Genomic DNA, 19,367 nt, shown 5'->3' on the forward strand with positions numbered 1-19,367 from the left:
CCTTGGATCTATGTTTTCTCTATTATACATGCAACTATTAAATTTCCAAGGTATTCATCCTAACTAGCAAAATAACATTGATTCATATGGATATCTCAAGTTAGAATTACATACCTCTTAGATGTAGAATGTCTTCATGAAGCTTGAGTGCCTAGTGCTCCAAGTGTGACACCTCAAATGGTTCACACAACACCAAATGCACATGGAATGACTTGAGAGAAATGGAACACTCCTTGAAATCATCTAGCCCTCATATTCACACACTAGTGCACGATTTCTTGAGCCATGAGATTCTTTTATATGGTGGCTACTAGGGTTACACCATGTAACTCATAACTTTACCCATTCCTTATGCTCCATGGATTATCCATGGGTCACCCCATGGACTTAGTCCAATATAAGGAATCTTGGATCACAAGCCCATATATATAAGAATGAATGATTTACATAATCAACCCATATATATATATATATATATATATATATATATATATATATATAATTAGTCTCCTTTGGATCACTTAATTAATTGCATATTAATTCTTGATCAATACTAATTAAATAACCTTATTAATATATTATAACTTATAATATATTAACCAGCCATAAGTGTTATTTCTCTCATTATAGTTTATCCAAATGTATGATGCCATGCAACCCAAATTGACCATGCCGGGTCGGGTCAAGTCTTACCAATTATAGTTATGGACTTAGACATTAATCCAACAGTCTCCCACTTAGATAAGTCTATTACTATTATTGCGTATGACTTCAAGAACCGACTGGCAATCATAGCTGTCAAAGGCTTCTGTCAAACTCTGACCTTGTCGATAAACTGTGACCTTTGTCAACAAGTTGTCCATTAGCTAAGGGATCATATATTACTCCATTCTAGATATCATATGGACTGAGACATGGATTATAAATCATTCTCTCTGTCCATTTGTTGTTTCCCGATTTCCGATTCATGATGACTGACTGATTGAACAAATCAAATCAGTCTTGGCTTGGCAAAGCACTCACATATATCATCATTAAATCATCGAGGGGCCCACAGACATCGCTTTTATCTAGAAGGTAAAAGGAATGGATAAACTTCGACTCATATGGCTTGTTCTACTACTTATTGAATCATACACAAAGGCACATTTTATAACATCGAGTTACCGAATACGTTTTCGTACAATCAATGTACAACCAACTCATAGTAACAACTCATATCTCTAAGTTTGAAGAATATAAGATATTATCATCTCATGATCACTCATGATAAAATCCATTAAGTTATTTCAATGAGCGCGGGTTGAATCCAATACTCAGAACTTAGGAGCACTCATGAGTGTTGTATCACAACTTTGTCCACCAACTTGGACCTCTACAAGCCAACCCATGACAGTCTTGATTCATACCTACTTCCAACATATGACCGACTGTGGATGGTTTGAATAACTTAGTCATTCCAGAAGAATAACCTAGTTTATTCTGGAAGTCAAAACATGCAAAATGGAACACAAGAATAATTAAATCTAATATGGTATCAAAACCTATGAACATAAATAAAACACCTTTTATTTATCACCATATGATTACACATTATTCATTGCATACTGTTTCAACTATCAACTTTATTCTTGAATTAAACAATAGTTGTCCCATGCTCCGAGCATGTACACTATGTTTTTCTAAACAATAGCTATGCCATACACCAAGTATGAACACTATGTTTTTCTATGATCTTTACATTGTGAAATAAACCAAATGAACCATGATTCTAATTTCACACTCCTAAATTCTTATGGCAAATGCAGGAATTCCAAATTCATGCCATTTTAACGAAATCTGTTAGATTCTAAACTTATATGAAATGATTCTCTTGTAATGATGATGCGCAAAGTCACAAAGACTTGACAACAAACATTACAGAGCATTCCAAAGGAGATCAACTCCTTGGAAACATCCTTCTTGCATTAAGTTTCCTAATCTTACACAAATTTATTGAACAACTTCCACCAATGGGATGATTTCCACATTCCCCTATTGACTATCACTTATGAACAAGAGTTGCCTTTTTTCAGAATATGTCAATATGGTCCTTCCAACAATTAACACCATACTTCCAACTGTCCCTGAGCAACCAATCTTTGGTAAACCTTAGATTGTCCTCGACAATTGCTTAGTCATTTTAGTCATATCCAGTTCTAGACCTTTTCCCTTCTTAATGCCCTAGGCATTTGGAAAATTTTAGAAAGGATGAATATAACACATGTAATCGATCCTATATCCAAAGCATATAGGATACGATTCATGATGTCTCACATAAAGACTAAACCAATCTTTTGCTATAATATTTTCATTTCTATTTGCCAAGTTCTCATAATTCAGATTATGAAAAGGGATGCCGTAATCATCATCGAATTTTAGAACACAAATAATGAACCCATATATAGAATTTCCTTATGTTGAGCCATTCTAACATGAAATTCATATATATTCTTGACTAAATTTGATTAAAATCTCACGATCTAAACTTATAGATTTGAAATGAAGTATAATTTCTCCTCCCTTAATTATAGCAAAATAACTTTTTCAACCCTTGCAGCCTCAAGAATTGAAACTTTTGTTTTTTATAATTAACATTGCTAACTTGCATTACTTATCATAATTATCATGCTCCCACTAACATGATGATTATTAGCATAACACTTATGCTCCCACTAGCTTTGACATGTACTCAGAAATCAGTTGTACTTCTAGAAATCAATACTTTATTGACTTTCTTACCAAAGTTCAGATTTCTAATACTAGATTGCTTTGATAAAACTTTATCAATATCATACACCTTATCTTAGATAGCTCATAGGTGTGTCTAAACAATTTTAAGAACTATGAAAAGGGATGTCGTAATCATAGTCTCGATTGTTTAGACTTTTACCACTTCTCACAAGTCCATGTTAGTGTGCCGGTTAACCACGCACGCTCCACTAACGACTTCGAGAATGCAAATATCACAATTGCTATCTAGCTAAAATCTACTTAGTGAAAGTGTTTCCTCACCATCATTTTCATGAATCGGAGAGAAACCCTATGACACTTAGATTTAATGGTGTATGTGTTCTTATCCATGTGAATTGTCAAAACCATAGTCACAATACATGGATAATGACAAATCCAAACTCGTATGGACTGAACTCAATCTTAATTTCTTGCCATCTGGTAGCTCAAGGGCCTGCCATTGTTTCTAAGTTGTTGTGCAACCAATTGAGAGCTCTAAGAACTCATATGCAAAGCCAACTTTAATTGGAATGGGCACAGAATATGTCACCACGATAGATTATAAACCTCAAGTCGTGTGCTAGTGAAGAACTTCAGGTTTTATTCTTGATTAGTTCTTGAGACTTTCAAGACCTTTAAGACTCCCACTGTCATCTTGACATATAAGACTCCCTTGTCAAACATCCAAGAGATAGTGCGGATTCTAATCAAGACAAACACTTCACACAATTGGCTTTAGTTGGTCTTTGTTTTATCCAAAACATCACAACTTATGAATTTCGAATGTACAGAAGCAGAAAACTTTACTCTTACATTTGACAAGTGTTTTAAACCTTTTTTAAGACGTGTCACTCAAGTTACAATCTTGGAGTATAACTCTAAGAATTGTTTTTGGAACAAAGCATGACTCATCTTCTTTATTTAATCATTTCAACAATGCAAGATTCCTCTTCTTAGTCATAAGAATACACTAAGATGACTTTAGAGGACTACTTGTGACATGATTTTTAAATCATTAAGACGATCACAAAACATGATGCTAAAGTACTCTCCCATCTTTTCATATTTGAGAAACTTTTATCTTTCTGCCTAAGTTGATTCTTCTTATTCGCTCTGCCATACATTGGAACCTTTTCTAATGTCTCAGAATTACACTTAAGCTTGTAAATATAACCATATTTACTGAGCTTTAGTAAATTATGATGAATAGTCTTATTGATCTTTTGTGGTGGACTTGACCAGTTCACAAGAATGTGTACTCGATCCCTTAGTCCTTCACTTGACTCACATATACATGTGAACAAGGAACTAGTCTTAATTTTCCAACGCTTGAAAGTTCTCATTCATCATGCTATACAACTTGCATGATTCCAAGTTTCAGTCCAATTGAAACTTGGGTGATGAGGATCTTTCCTTATTTGGTAAATTTAGACATTACCACAAATGAAAGAATCAATTTCATATTTCCACTCTTGCTATTAATGGAATCATATAAGCAACATTTTTTTCCTCAAATGCCATTGTAAGGATATTTTAAAATAAATAAAATCATCATTTTTCCTTTTATTTTAAAAAAATTGTGGAAAAACTATCCTTACAATGCAAAAGAGCACGAAAACTTTGTTGTTATCTATTCCTAAGCAATATATCATAACTCCTAAGAAGTAGCTCAAGAATCCGATCTTCAAGCTATGCAATAGAAATCCATCTACGCGATCAGATTCAGCATATTATTTCTTTAAGTTTCTTCACTTTTCTTTGATTCTTACAAACATCAACATGTGACCCAGTCACATCATATATCAAGAATCTCAGTATAGAAACTTAGCAGAGTTAGATAGTGGATTTTACCTGAAGTAGGGTCAAACTTATTGAATTTAACATCCTTAGGTAAAATTCGCAGCTTCACAATCAATGCCCCTTCCTTTGGCAATTTAAACATATGGACCCTTTGGTAACTGTACCGGTACTATCACAGACTTAGCTTTTCTCTTTACCATTTGTTCAACCGAGTTGACTATGGCCGATCCCTTTCCATTGGGAAGAGAATGCTTTTTCTGGATTTCCAGTGTCATCATTGTCAATGTCCATAAAGTATTAGGAAGTTGATCTTAGCAAATAGATAAGATCATTAAGGGTCTTGTCATAGTCTGTTTTATAGGAGTCCCAAAGGAACTAACTATGTGACTTAGAAAGTGATTGAACCACCAACTTTCTCAAGAGTTTTACACTCAACTCTCCCGGCTTGTCAATATGTGACTTCCTCTCCAAGATGTGAGCACACATAGACTTTGCTTGCCAATAGGTCTTAAGTGACCTTCAACTTGTGGGTTAGGGAGAGTAATTGGAGGAGGTGGAGGAAGTGATGTTCCAAGAGATTTGGGAGGATCATAAATGTCTGAACTAGACATCTTTTGGGAGACATTCAAGATAGTTGATTAAACGTTGTTAATATAACAGCCAATATGATATATTAAGGCTAGGACCCTACAAACTATTTTATAACTCGGAAGAGGGATGCCGTAATTCAAGCTATAAAATATTTGAAGGTAGGTGAATGACGATTCACCAATTTCCACCAAGATAAACGAAATGTATTATTAGGTTTTAATTGGTTTTGAAACTCCTAGATTATTTTAAGATTTATTGAACTGTTCAGTGGCATGTTTTAATCTCGAGTGTGCCCTTCAGGTTTTGTGACTGGGATGCCGAGGATCACAAAACAAGGTGTGAAGTAACCATGCAAATATACTTGGTACCCTTAATATTTACCCCTCAATCGATGTGCCGATTAACCACACACGCTCCACCGATACTATGATAAATATTAAGTTACCCTTTGCCTACCTTGTTAAGTCCAGGTTAGTGTGCCAGTTAACCACACATGCTCCACTAACGACTTAGGCAAAGTCCAAAGTGTAATTTCATGAGTTAGCACCAAATTCACATTTTCCTAAGTAACTAAGATTGAGTATTAATAATAGTTTAGTTACTTAGTATTTATCATTAATCCTTTTAATGAAGGGAGAATTCTAGTCCTCGTCCTACCCGTTCGGCTAACGACCCCCTCCACTGGTTAAGGAAGCGGTGGGTGAGAGTGGACACCCATTCAACTGCCATTTTATAGGCAGTAACCTTATACCCCCCCCCTATAGACCGACTTCATGAATGAGGCCTACTAATGGTAAGACTGACTTTACTGTTATACATATATATATATATATATATATATATATATATATATATTATTAACTTATAATATTATAAAGTATAAGGGTTGAATTTTAACTCTTAAAATTCTAAGGGCTAACTTGGAATTAAAGTATTAATGGGACAACTTTACAAATTCCAAAACTTGATGGCATGTTTAGAAACTATTCAAAACTGATTAATTCCATAACTTATGTGTTAAAAGTAATTTTAATTAAAAAACTCTTCAAGTTGCATAACTTGAGGACAAGTTATGGAAGACTTTAAACTAATAAAAGAATGTAACTTTTCTTTATTTTGTAACTTATGGAATTGATTAAGGTTACACATTTTATTACCTAATGAAGTGACTCTTGAACCTCCATAACTTGAGGACAATACACTTCACTTTGTAACCTATGACAACTCTTATGAGTTTTAAGATTCATAAATGTGACTTTTAAGTTAAAAAAACACATTTTATGAACTTCTTTTAGATCAATTTGGATTAAAACTAACTATCATATGATTTTTTCCATTAATCTAATCACTCATAAAATAAGGTAACACAAAAAACATTTGGTGATCCATAACGTATGGAGTTAAATGCTTGTTTTATGATGAAACTTTTAATGTTCCATAACTTAAGAATAAGTTATGAAATTCTTTAAAACATTAACACCAAATTTTATAACTCCATAAAAACTTTGAATCAATTTTTTTAAAACCTTTTCAAATCCTTAACTTATGGAGATTTAAAAAAACTCTTTAGATCAAACTTTTAAAACTAATAAAATAATCATATCATTTTATCTTTTACTAAATTTGACCTAATTTAACTCATATAGAAAATGATTCAAATTTTACAAATAATTAGTTTTTCACAAAAACAAGTAATTATCTTAAAATTTGACAAACGTCATGTTTTTTTCCCTTTTTTCCAAATTTGAAAATAAAACATTTTCATCAGTATAATAGAAAACAACATGGCTCTGATACCACTGTTGGGTTTTGATCATTCTAACACTCCTAAATGTACATGCAACCCTAAATACCTTGGATCTATGTTTTCTCTATTATACATGCAAATATCTGCTTTCCAAGGTATTCATCCTAACTAGCAAAATAACATTAATTCATATGGGTATCTCAAGTAAGAATTACATACCTCTTTGATGTAGAATGTCTTCATGAAGCTTGAGTGCCTAGTGCCCCAAGTGTAACACCTCAAATGGTTCACACAACACCAAATGCACATGGAATGACTTGAGAGAAATGGAACACTCCTTGAAATCGTCTAGCCCTCATATTCATATACTAGTGCACGATTTCTTGAGCCATGGGATTCTTTTATATGGTGGCTATTAGTGTTACACCATGTAACTCATAACTTTACCCATTCCTTATGCTCCATGGATTATCCATGGGTCACCCCATGGACTTAGTCCAATATAAGGAATCTTGGATCACAAGCCCACATATATAAGAATGAATGATTTACACAATCAACCCATATATATATAATTAGTCTCCTTTGGATCACTTAATTAATTTCAAATTACTTCTTGATCAATAATAATTAAATAACCTTATTAATATATTAGAACTTATAGTATATTAACCAAACATAAGTGTTATTTCTCTCATTATAGTCTATCCAAATGCATGATGCCATGCAACCCAAATGGACCATGTCGGGTCGAGTCAAGTCTTACCGATTATAGTTATGGACTTAGACATTAATCCAACAGGAAGCCATGGCAGACCCTGAGTCCGTGAAATGGAAAGAAGCTATGGACAGCAAGATTCAGTCCATGTATGACAATTAAGGTTGGAACTTGGTTGACAATGTGCCAGGTCGCAAAACAGTCATGTGCAAATGGATCTTCAAGAAGAAGACCAACATGGATGCGAAAGTACACACATATAAGGTGCAACTCGTTGCGAAGGGCTTTACTCAAACACATGGAGTTGACTATGACGAGACCTTCTCACCAGTAGAGAATATTAAATCTATAAGGGTTATGTTAGCCATAGTTGCATTTCATGATTATGAAATATGGCAAATGGATTTCAAAACTACTTTCCTTAATGGAAAGTTGGCTAGAGATGTTCACATGTGTCATCCAGAGGGTTTTGTCAATGCAAAGTACCCTAATAGAGTTTCTAAGCTTGATAAATCCATCTATGGATTAAAACAAGCATCTCACAGATGGAATCTTTGTTTTGATGAGAAAGTGAAAGAGTTAGGATTTTCGAGAAGCGAGGATGAGTCCTGTGTATATGTCAAAGCTAGTGGGTGTATAGTTAGGTTTCTGGTGTTGTATGTGAATGACTTACTACTCATAGTAAATAACATCCCAACCTTGCAGAAGGTCAAGTCTTGGCTTAGAAGTGTTTTGCTATGAAGGACCTCGGAGAAGCTACCTATATCCTGGGGATAAGGATATTGAGAAACATAAGTAAAGTATTAATAAGACTTAGTCAAAGTACCAACGTGGACAAGGTGATGAAACGTTTTAGCGTGGAGAACTCCAAGAAAGGTGACTTACCTATCCAAGGCAATACCAAACTGAGTAAGACTCAGAGTCCGAGTACAGAGGCTGAGATAGTAGAAATGAGTCATAGACCATATGCTTCCGCAATTGGTTCGATCATGTATGCTATGACTTGTACTCGCCCTGTTGTGACCTTTGCTTTGAGCACGGTCAGCAGATATCAAGGGAACCCTAGTAAAGCTCATTGGACTGCGGTTAAGAACATTCTCAAGTACCTGCAGAGGACTAAGGATCGGGTCCTTACCCTCGGTGGGAGCGATGACTTGAGACTAACTGGGTACAACGATCTAAGCTTTCAGACCGAAATAGATAATTTCCACTCTCAGTTGGTCTGGTGTTTACCCTGAATGGAGGAGCAGTGACATGGAAAAGTTCCAAGCAGTAGATTGTAGCTGATTTAACGTGTTAATCAGAGTACATATCAACAAGCGAGGCAGGGAATGATGCGATATGGTTGAAAAACTTCATTGGAGGCCTTAGAGTTATTCCATCCATAAAGGATCATGTGGAAATTTTCTACGATAATGAAGGGGCAGTTGCCTTAACTAAGGAACCAAGAGATCATGGAATATCCAGACATATCGATAGAAAGTAGCACTTCATAAGACATCAAGTAGAAGAGGGGCACCTCGTGGTAAAGAGGATATCGTCAAAGGACAACCCAACAGATCCCCTCACAAAGGGACTGACTAGGGTTAAGCACTTGTAGCATGCGAGGGGCATTGGGCTAAAGGAAGATTTTAGTTTTAGACATTAGAAAACCCGAAACTTGTAATAGCTAAATTGTTATTGACATTTGATGATGAATAAAATGAGTTTTATTTATACGTAAGTTTACTGTCTTGTGTCAATTATTTACTATTATTTCACTTTGCATGTATTGACTTCCAGAATAAATAAGATTTATTCAAACCATCCACCATCGTTCATTCTTTAGAAGTAGGTAGGAAAGAAGACTATCATGAGTTGGCTTGTAGGATTGTCTAAGGAATTAAGTGTTGAAACATAAAAGTGACTCTCTTGAACTAAGATACCGCAACCATCCATCTACCGCAACGGTTCACCATCAGCGATCATCTCAACACCCGGAGTCAGTTCTTCTTTAGCATCCGCAGTCCATTGTTATGTTTTTCTTATCGTTATGTAATGTACTCTATTATCCAGCATGCCTTGCACGGCTGCTTATAGAGTAGTTGTTTATTTCTGAGACTCTATAAATAGAGACTCTTTCTGATGTATTTAAAAACAACTTCTTACTACACAAGATTTCTTCTTCAGCCATTTCTCTTATCACTCGATAACTTGTGAAATATTATGAATATATTTATCCAAGTTATTTTCTTCATTTCTCTATCTTACTACTCTTCACACTCTAAATTGCTACTGAAACATATCAAACTATAACCTCTCTCCGGAGCAAGTCTTTTAGACTTAATCACTAAACTTGATCGTCCTTATTAACTCGGAGTGAATGAATTCCTTGTTATGAATCAGTTTAAGTGTATTCTTGATATAACAATTGATCTCATTTATATTTCTTTAGTTTCCGCAACTAGCAATCTAACTATCTAACTATATTATTGTTGAGCTTTTAGATCCTTAGAGATTAACTATTCTGCAATATACTTGTTCTAACGTTTGTTCAAGTGTGTCTCCAAGTTTTTCTCTCAACAATTGGTATCAGAGCCAAAGTGGTTGCTTTTTGAATATCGGAACTCTGATTTGCTCATTAAGCCTTCTATACCACTAAAGCTCATTTCTCAAAAAAAAAACAAAACAAAAAAAGACAAAATGGCACAATCGTTATCTCTGAATGTCTCCAATAGTGTTGGTGGTTCTAACCGAGCTCCAATACTAGTAGAAAATGAATATCATCACTGGTCACAAAGAATGGAGAGGTACTTAAGAAGACTAGGTAGAGATGTATGGCGATCCGTGGAAGAAGGACCACACGTTCCAGTCCTTACACTAGTCCAAACTTACGGCGCGACAACTAGGCTATGAGGAGGTCAACCAACCATGAGCCATCCACCAAGGATGATCTTGATAAAATGGAAAATGATGTTGTTGCTTTTTATGAAATTTCTTGTGGTGTTGCTCCTGACAACTTTGATATTATCATAAAATGCAACTCAGCAAAAGAGATATGGGATGTACTCAAGAACCTATACGAAGGCTCAGAACAAGCACAAGATAAGAAGCTCACTACCACACTCAACGACTTCAACAACTTCAAAGCTCATACGGGTGAATGTTTGGAAGACTCCTTTAAGAGATTCAACCTGATAGTCACAAAGTTATCAATTGCTGGTACCATCCGCAGCAACCATGAAACCAATCTCCAGTTCCTTAATGGCTTAGGAAGACATTGGACTACGGCTAAGATGATAGTCCAAGGTGACAGGAAGATTCACTCTTTATCACTCTACAAACTCTATGGAGAGCTCCAAGCACAAGAATCCACTGTACTCAAAGACTGTGCTGACTTCGGAGGACCACTTGCTCTCATAGCACAAGCTCCACCGCAGTCACCCTACTCTTCATCGTATGATACCTCACCACAGTCATACGAAGCGGATTCTGAGTATGATGATGAAGAAGAATTTCAGAAGGCTATTGCTCTGGTCAGCCAACAGTTCAACCATATACCACCTTCTTCCTTCCGTAAGAACCAACAATTCAACAAACCTCCATTCAACCGTAACTTCGGTTCTCAGAACAACCATTCTCGATATCGTAAAGGCTCTCAGAACAATCAACCGAAGGAGGTACCGTAGTCTTCTCAGAACAATGACTCCGGTACTCAATCAGAAGACAAGACTGATATTGTGATTTGTCATAAATGCAATAAAAAATCACTTCGCAAAAGACTGTAAGGCCAATGTAGTCAAGGACAGAGCATTCTATCTTAGAATGGCTCAAGAGTTGGAAGAAAAAGAAAAGGAAAGGGCATATGTGGCCCAAGTTAAAAGAGACCATCAAGTTTGGTCATCAGGAGATGAAGAAGAGACCATTAGCAGTGTTAAAGGAAAAGGGAAAATCTGCATGCTGGCCACTGTGGATGATGATGGGTCAGCAATGTTGAACAAAAACTACTTCTACATGGCAAAGGATGGGACTCTAAGCATCGTTAAACAGGTAATACTCATGATCCAAACTTTAAATTATAGTATGCATGACTGTCAACCCTACATAGATGATCTTAATGACACTTGTGTTGCCGTCCTTACAGACTATAACAAAGCCCTAGATGAGAAGAACATTGCATCCCAAGAGATGTTCCATGTGAGAGGAAGACTGGATAACAAGAGACTTAAGATGGTGATGTTAGAGAAGGATTTAGAGTTAGAGAAAGATGCTAGAATGCTAAGTGAAACCCAATTAGAGTTAGCTTTGAACCAGAGAGATTTAGCACAGAGAGAAATTGTACGCTTAAATCTCTTAATTGAAAAATTATTTAATGAAAGTGAGGCTATTGAAATTTTGGTAAACGGTGGAATCATGGACAATACATATAATTGGGGTTGGTCAAATGGGTATCCTACCGCAATGGATTCCTCACCCCGGTTCAACAAAGACAGAGTGTATGTCCCTCCTGATAGAGAATTTCATTTCCCTGTCAATGACAACACTTTTCCCGAAGATATCAAAACTCACTTGGGTAGATTACACAATTTGAGCAATAATTGTGTCATTAAGGAAATTGTGCCCGATGATTCTGGTCACACATGTGATCAAACTCCCATATGTGGCACCACCCTTTCAAATTCTCAAAATTCATCTGTAGTTGATGAAGAAATTGTTATTGAAGGCCCCGAAGTCTCAAAGGACTTTTCATCTTTGTCCTCAGACCACAGTGTTCCACACTGTAGTCAAATGTCCCAGAAGTGTCCCACCGCAGTTTCATCTAAAACCTACTCTGCGGTAGTCAAATCATCTTTACCAAAACCATCAGTTCAAGGAACCACAACTCTTCAGCCGATTTTTCATGAGTTACCTATAGAAAATTTTGAAGTAGGCCAATGCTCTCAAATTCCAGAATCATCAAGTTCTGATGATTCTAGCCCACGTTTTCAAAATCGTTCAAAAGGTTCCAGGAAACCGCAGTTGAATAACAATGACTGCGGTTCATCAAAATCCTTGGCAAAAAGGGCTTTCAAAGAAGAAATTAGATCTCGAAACACAAGCAAACAAAGTTTTTCAAAAAATAAGAAACATGTGAGAATTCCAAAATCCAAGAGTCCAGAAAAATTTGTTTTCACAAATTACATTTCAAAAAACTCTTCTTTCATGAAAACAAGCAAAAAGGGGAGTTCAGTTTCAAAAGTCATTCCTGCTACTTCTAACATAACCAAAAAGGTGTCAAACTTGTAAGAAACTACGTTTTTCAGATCTATTCCTCAAAAGACCCTAATTGGAAAGGAATTTTACCCACTCCAACACTTTTAAAATCACATCAAAACAAGTGGAAGGGAATCTAATCAAATCCACCTAAAGGGACTCAAAGAGTTACACGTGCTAAACTTCGTTCAAAACAAACTTTTCAGAAACCAAATAACATGCATGTCAAGTCTCACAGTCCAAAACTTCGTTCAAAACAAACTTTTCAGTAACCAAATAACATGCATGTCAAGTCTCACAGTCCAAAACTTCGTTCAAAACAAACTTTTTAGAAACCAATTGCAAATGTCAAATTTTTCAGAAGTTACCCACCTCGGACCAATACCAAGTCCAATTCACTCTATAAACCGCTGACCAAGCATAATGTCAAATTCAATGACAAACTCCCTTTTTGTAAATGTCAGTGCAACTGTCAAAATTTTTTATCTCATGTCAAGTCAAATTAAAGTCAGAAACCTTGTACTTTTCAAAAAACTCGCAACAATCCAAATCTGAACAAACACCCAGGACTAGGTCTAAAAGTTGACAAAAGACATGTCCATGCAACCTCAGACTATGCATCATTTAAAAATACATCAATTTTCCCTGGCTCCAAACTTGTTTGGATGCCTAAAATAACCGTGTAATTCTCAAGCTTTGTTCAAGGAGGAACAAGAAGAAGAATGGTTAATTGACAGTGCCTGCTCCTTGCACATGACCGGAAGGTTAGAGTACCTTTGGGATTTCAGGGCTATATGTAATGGTGGAAATGTCACGTTTGGCAACAATGCAAACGGTGTGATCCGAGGTTACGGTGTTCTCACTAAGGGGAACTTTTCCATTCAGAAGGTTGCTTATGTAAAAAGCCTTAAACACAATCTTATCAGTGTTGGCCAACTATGTAAAGCAGGACATCGTGTTGAATTTGACAATCAATTATGTTACATAATGACGAGTGATCGAATCACTTGCTTAGTCAAATCTCGCTCCGAAGGCACGATGTATCCTCTGGTTGTCTCTCTCATCATTGGTAATCCGCAGCTGTGCTTTCTGTCCAAAGTTGTATCCGAAGTCTGCTGGCAATGGCATCGCAAGCTAGCTCATCTCAACTTCTGGTACATCAACAACCTCGTCACTGGAGAACTAGTCCGCGGTCTCCCCATTCTCAAATTCAGCAACGATACCCTTTGTCCAGCTTGTGAATGCGGTAAACAATCAAAAGCAAGTCATCCTCTGATAATGGATTCTTCCATCTCTGAACCACTGGAGCTATTACCCATTGATCTCTGCAGTCCCTCAACCGTAGTCAGTCTTCACCACAAAAAGTATATACTGGTTATTGTTGATGACTATACACGCTTCACATGGGTCTTCTTTCTCAGAATCAAATCAGAGACACCGCAAATCTTCATCAAAGAAATCGAAGTTCAAATCAAGCTTCCAGTCAGACGCATCCGCTGTGATAATGGAACTGAATTCACTAATCATCTTCTCAACAGTTTCTTGGTTTCCAAAGGCAGCACAACTTTTCAGCACCCTATACACCTCAACAAAATGGTGTAGTAGAAAGAAGGAACCGCACACTCATTGAAGCAGCCAGATCCATGCTTAACTTCGCCCAACTTCCTCTCTACTTCTGGGCTGAAGCAATAGCAACCGCATGCTTTGTTCAAAACCGAAGTATCGTGTGCAAGCGTCTTAATAAAACACCATATGAAGGTTTCAACAATCGCAAACCCAATGTTCATATCTTTGGATGTAGATGCTTCGTGATCAACAAAAGAGACCAACTCAACAAGTTTGCACCAAAGTCTGACGAAGGTATCTTCCTTGGTTATTCCACTAACATGGTTGCATATCGAGTGCTCATCAGATGAACAAGGTTGATCATTGAAATCTTTGATGTGAAATTTGATGATTCTCACATCCGCATCGCACCTCCGTCCACCGAAAACACTGCAATCATGGAAAGTGACATTCCAGTCGATTCCGGACCTCTGAATCTAGTTAAAGTCAATTATGATGATCTTTTTGATCCCATTGAAACGGCGAAACTATCCGAAGTTCTGGTGTCACCCGCAGCTCAACAACATGCTGACGTATCTGGACCATCTCTATCTGAAGTAGTATCGCTCAATACTTCCACCTCTCCGGTTGAGGGGGAAAGCTCTACTCCGGATCTTGTCGCAACCGTTGAGGTTTTCAGTACTTGATGCTGCTTACATTCCTGCCCAAAATGAAGCTTCACCATCAAACAAACCTTCAGACTCAGATGATGAATTCATAGAGAATATTGACACTAGAACCGATCCTAGAATTGTCACTTTCCCATCTGCATTCCAGGGGGAACCTTCTCAGGTTCCAGAGGAACTCCCATCCGCAATCTAGGGGGAACCTCAACCTCTGCCGATTACTCAAAAAAATTATGCTCTAATAGATCAAGATGATTCAGCAGGATGTTCTCAAATCCAAGGGGAACTACCATCTCCAACCGCAGATTCCTCTGACATCCAAGATATCCCTTCTACCGCAGCTGCTGAGCATCTGATGCCACGTCTTCATGTATGGACGAAAGGCCACCCACCAGGTCAAATCATTGGCAACCCATCCGCAGGTATCTAGACTCGGTCTTCCAAGGACTTATCTAATCACTGCCACTATGCAACATTTATGTCTTCAGTAGAACATAGAACGATCAAAGAAGCATTGCTTGAACCAGACTGGATAGCCGCAATGCAAGAAGAATTAGAAGAATTTGAAAGAAACAAAGTATGGCAACTTGTTCCTCTTCCACAAGGTCATACTATTGTTGGTACAAGATTGGTTTTCAAGAATAAGCTAGATGAATCTGGCTCATTCATTAGAAACAAGGAAATACTTGTTGCCAAGGGCTATAGTCAACTAGATGGAATTGACTATGATGAAACGTATGCTCCGGTAGCATGCATGGAAGCCATCCGGATCTTTCTAGCATACGCATCCCACAAAAATGTCAAGGTACACCAGATGGACTTTAATAGTGCTTTTCTCAATGGGGAACCGAAAGAAGAGGTTTACCTTCTACAACCTCCAGGATTTGAAAATATTGAATTTCCAGACCACTGCTACATGCTTGAAAAAGCAGTCTATGGCCTGAAACAAGCCCCAAGAGCTTGGTATGAGACACTCTCTAAATTCCTTGTCTTATCCGGGTACAAAAGAGGAATGATTGATCCCACATTATTCAGAAAAGCAAATGGTGACCACCTTATGATGGTACAAATATATGTGGATGATATCATTTTTGGGTCGACTGATCAAGGCATGGTAGATGAATTTGCTAAGCTCATGACCAACAAATTCAAAATGAGCATGAATAGAGAGATTAATTTCTTTCTAGGACTTCAAGTCAAAAAAATTCAGCAAAGAATTTTCATTCATCAAGAAAAATACACCACTGATCTTCTAAAGAAATATTCAATGGACAACTGCTCTTCTGCTAAGGTCCCTATGGCCTTCGGTTATAAGATCTCTGTTGATCCCTCCGGTGAATCCGTGGATCACAAGACTTATAGAGGTATCATTGGTTCACTGATGTACCTCACCGCAAGCAGACCTGACATTGTCTTCGCAGCTGGTGTATGTGCAAGATACCAGGCTGATCCAAAAGTGTCTCACATGACCGCAGCCAAACAAATTCTTTGGTATCTTAAAGGAAGCAAATCCATGGGTTTATGGTATCCCGCAGGCAATGACTTCAGTCTTCAAGCCTTCACCGATGCGGATCATGCAGGATGCAAGCTCGATAGAAAAAGTACATCAGGTGGATGCCAATTCCAAGGAGGAAGACTTGTAAGCTGGTCTTCAAGGAAACAAACGTGTGTATCTCTATCTACTGCAGAAGCCGAGTATGTGGCCGCAGCCAGCTGCTGTTCCCAATTTCTTTGGATGAAGACACAATTTCTAGACTACGGGTACAGAATGTTGCGGATACCAATTTACTGTGACTCTAAAACTGTTATAGTGATCTCTCATAATCGTGTTCAACACTCCAAGACAAAACATATTGAGTTACGGTATCATTTCATCAAAGATCATATTCTAAAAGGTAATATTGAACTCATCTTTGTTCCTACTCATGAAGAGATTGCTGATGTTTTTACAAAAGCAGTTGACTCTACAAAACTCAATGCATTCTTACAAATGTTGGGAATGATGAATCCAGACCCGCAATTCTTTCTGAAGTGTTAGCTACTGCAGACCATCATTAGTCTCCATTGCGGTTCTAACTGAGAATTACATATGATAGATGGTTTTGGTACCGCAGTCTAGGTGCCGCAACCATATGTCATACGTACCTCTCATGGGTTCTAATGATATTTTATTTCTAACTTTTGTACAAGTTTTTTTCTCACAGATTCTCTTTGAAATCTTTCTTTGTTCATCCGTGATGAAGTTTCTCAACCGCAATGATGATTCCATCCACAATCATCTTAAATAAATTCCAACAGTTTCATTAACTCTCGAATCTTTGTGTACTATTTAATGATCCTTCATTAAATAAAATACAAACATTCTCTTTAGAAACTATCAGATTCCCTTTCTGAATAAAACCCGTATCAGACCTATTTTAGGGATGATGACAAAAAGAACGATTCCCAATTAAATCCATCCTCAACTTGTCCTTTTCTCTCCCAACCACGTCCCATCAATTACAACTTTCTCTCTCATCACTCCACATTTACCTAACGTATTTCCATGCGTCTAATCCTCCATTAAATGCAAACCCTTTTTGAAATCTCTCAAAATCTTTCCAAAACCAGTTTCATCTTCGTGTGGCTGAGATTTAATCCCAAAATCATTGATTCCCCCCAAAAACCCCATTCGACTTCTTACCCTCTTCTATCTTTTACCTAGGGTTAAAATCTTTTTACCTCCTTTATAAACCCGTCTTCTTCCTTAAAATCGTTTACGCTCTCTGTTTAATAGATTGTTCTCTCTCAACTCTCCAAAACTCCCATAACTCTCAAGAACTCCATTCTCTCATCTCTCAATGGCGAAATCAGGTGCATCAAAGAAGCAATCCAAGGATTCAGGCTCCATGAATCCAACTGGTTCTACATCTCCAACGATAGCTTCAAGCAACTTCAGAGCAGTGTTTGAAGATCATCCGTTGTACAATGCCCCAACAAAGCTTATGGTCAAGTTTCTCAAGAACCATATTTTGTTTGGTCCATTTGACGCATTCAATGACGTTGTTCCTGTTTCTACACTCTTCAAGTGTGCCTTTTCTGCATACCGACCATTAGAGAACCCACAAGAAGTGCATCTCAACCTTATCGATGATTCTTTGGTCATCTTGACCAAAGAGAAGTTATTATCTGCCATAAATCTTCTGATTCATCCCTCCATCAAGATCTTCACACCGTCGTTATCTGACATCACCACCGCACTCTACCAAATGGGTTATCAGAAACTGATCCGAGGGATTGGTGAGTTTAAGAAGAACCAACTGCCTGCGGTTTGGCAGTTCGTATGTCATTTCGTCATCCGCTGTCTATCTGGCAGAACCGGAGGCATCAAAAACATGGGTTTGAAGCTCCTTGAACTAGTATGGAGCATCTACACGTGCCACGCTGTCAATTATGGCCAGATTCTTTGGGATGATTTCCTCCAATATATCCCCAAAGAGCACCCAAGGGAGAACCGAACCGAGCTCACATTTGCTCGATTCTGGTCCTTATGCATATCTGATCTACATGCGGATGCTGGTATCAACATGGGCAATGACATCAACTTCTTTGTCACTAAGGATCTTAAAAGGTACAATCCCTCTTCTGATCAAACTTTATTTGGACCTATCTGCAGGCTTCCCATTCACATTCTTACTTTGCTTGGTCTTGAGACTGCTGATGTCTCAGATCATATAGAGGCCACGGAGGGTATTGTCCCATACCCTTCTACCCCACCTCTTCCTTCCACAACCATTCTTCCTGAGAGTACCGCATCCCCTTATGCTACTACACTATCTAACCCTTCTCAACGGAAAAAAACGGTGGCATCTAAAAGGAAATCTATTACACCTAAGAAGAATGCCCCAAAACAAACCGCACCCTCAAAGAAACGCAAAACCAAACCCACCACTATAGCGAGTAGTGATTCTGAGGAAGATAGACAACCAATATCTATCCTCAAGAAAAGAAAAACAACCGAAACCTATGGCCAAATGCATGACCGGACTGATACTGTAGCCTCTCAATAGGCTCCGGTAGTCCTTGGGATGGCCGCACATCCATTCAATACCACACTCGAATACCACTCAACCTCATCATGTGAGATTGTTTCATCCGCTTCATCATCCGAACGTGGAGATAGCCCCCCAGTTATATCTCAAGTAAATAAATCTGCACATTGCCCTAAGGTCTCCAAGGCTTCCCGACTGCACATTTTTTCTTCTGAGGAGTTAGACTCCATCCTTTTGCATGTATC

The sequence above is a fragment of the Lactuca sativa genome, chromosome 8 (assembly GCF_002870075.4).
Source record: "Lactuca sativa cultivar Salinas chromosome 8, Lsat_Salinas_v11, whole genome shotgun sequence".
Taxonomy (NCBI): Eukaryota; Viridiplantae; Streptophyta; class Magnoliopsida; order Asterales; family Asteraceae; genus Lactuca; species Lactuca sativa.